This window comes from Priapulus caudatus, unplaced genomic scaffold (assembly GCF_000485595.1).
Source record: "Priapulus caudatus unplaced genomic scaffold, Priapulus_caudatus-5.0.1 Scaffold48279, whole genome shotgun sequence".
Taxonomy (NCBI): Eukaryota; Metazoa; Priapulida; class Priapulimorpha; order Priapulimorphida; family Priapulidae; genus Priapulus; species Priapulus caudatus.
The window spans coordinates 1-251 of NW_014625339.1; the positions used below are offsets into that span (position 1 = coordinate 1).

General features: G+C 41.0%; 1 non-coding gene across 1 annotated transcript; it reads right to left on the reverse strand.

Moving 5' to 3' along the window:
- Positions 1 to 119: 119 nt before the first annotated feature.
- On the reverse strand, positions 120 to 193 carry Trnav-gac. The gene has a single exon. It is a non-coding gene; the product is annotated as a tRNA-Val (tRNA).
- Positions 194 to 251: the final 58 nt, after the last annotated feature.

Below are 251 nucleotides of genomic sequence, written 5' to 3' on the forward strand. Positions count from 1 at the left end.
AAAGCTGAGATGAGAGTTTACTATTTAAAACTTTATCTATGCACCTTAATGTACACAATAACTACAGAGGATAATATAAAAAAGGCCCGCCAAAAATAGGCGAGCCTTTAAGGATTTGGTAGGACCAGTCGGATTCGAACCGACGACATCCACCATGTCATGATGGCGCTCTAACCAACTGAGCTATGGTCCTAAATTAAATCTTTCCTTCTCATCCGATACTCGGATTGATCAAGACAGCCTAAGGGCTT